This window comes from Frankliniella occidentalis, unplaced genomic scaffold, assembly GCF_000697945.3.
Source record: "Frankliniella occidentalis isolate FOCC.00 unplaced genomic scaffold, Focc_3.1 Scaffold33, whole genome shotgun sequence".
Classification (NCBI taxonomy): Eukaryota; Metazoa; Arthropoda; class Insecta; order Thysanoptera; family Thripidae; genus Frankliniella; species Frankliniella occidentalis.
Genome location: NW_026267163.1, coordinates 1627685 through 1629100, shown reverse-complemented (window position 1 = coordinate 1629100; position 1416 = coordinate 1627685).

The following is a 1416-nucleotide window of genomic DNA, read 5'->3' as shown; positions in this document are numbered from 1 at the left end:
ATACTGCTGCACGACCAGAGTGTGTTGTTGGTGGCGGTTGACGGCCAGCTCGGCTCAGGTCGCGGTCATGTCGCGGCTCGGCCGGGCTCGGGGCGCGTCCCGCAGCCGCCGTCGCTGCCGCACCAGCCGACCGCCAACCCCCCCAGCCAGCAGCTCCACCGGCGCGCGGGGCGCGGGGGTTGGCGGGGCTGGCCTTGTGAAAGGGTGGGGGATCGATATACGAGAGAGAGTTGGAGCGAGAGGGAGAGAGCGGGGCGTCGAGGGGGAGCGAGGGGGACAGGCGGACACACAGGCCGCGGGCGCGTGTGCGGTGGGTCCAGCTCGGAGCAGCAATCGGAACGTGCAGCCCCCTCCGATTATGGCTGTCTCGAGAGGCCCTCGGCCAGAGAGAGCAAAATCATCGAACGGGGGAGGGGGGAGGGGGGAGGCGTGTACAGCAGGATGACACGCCGTGTCACATTTCTCCAAGTGTCATCCAACGATGTTTCCCTCTCACGTTCATTCGTTTTGTTGGTTATCCCCCCCCCTCCCCCCACCGGTTGGCACACGATGGCGCGAGCAGAGGGGCGAGGGCCGCGCGGGGACGGCGGAGGATGAATATTGAGAACGGATAAAACTGAATTCGATCAGGACACTGCCGGGCGGCCGGTCTTCTCCCTGAACAATGAACTTCAATAAATATTGGCTATTCATTCCATCAGGCTGGCAGGATGGCGGCCGCTGGGCTGAGGGGGCGGAGGGGGCTGACCCTGACGGCTGAGTGGCATTTGGCATTCCTACCCGCTCCTGCAGCCGGCCCGCCGGTCCCAGCCCGGGCTGGTCATAAGGCGCGGGGTCACATTCTGTGCCCAACCCCGCCCCTTCCCCACTTCCCCAACGTCGAATAAACTCCCCCCTATCATTACTGCGCTCGACCCTCGGCTCCAAACACCCCCCTTTCCCCCTGTCACAGTGAGAGGATATGAGAGAGAGATAAAGAGAATAGAACAGGGAGAGATAGTGAGGGAAGATAGAGAGATGGAGGGAGCGAGTTAGGAGAGACTCGGCACGTGAGGCATTCCATTGCAGGGTACATTCAGGTACGGGATCTTCTGGTGTGCGTGTGCAAGTGGCACAAAGCCCTTCGCATGCCCTTCCGGTTCCGGAGCTTAAGCCCGCTCCACCCCCTCTCTCCTTTCCCCTCTCCTCTGCTTCACGGTTAGTGGCCATTGTCCGTGCAGCCGACCCCCCTCTGCTAACGAACAGCGGGGCGGCGGCAGCGGGTAGCGCCGTGAGGTAGGCAGACCCGCCGGACATGCGCGCTCGCCAGCCGGGGAGATTGCCTACCACCCGGGCGCCCGGCAAGCGCGCTTTCTCTCGGTCGCGTTCTCTCGCTCGCACTGTTTCGCTCCTACTCCCTCCCTCCCTCATTCCCTC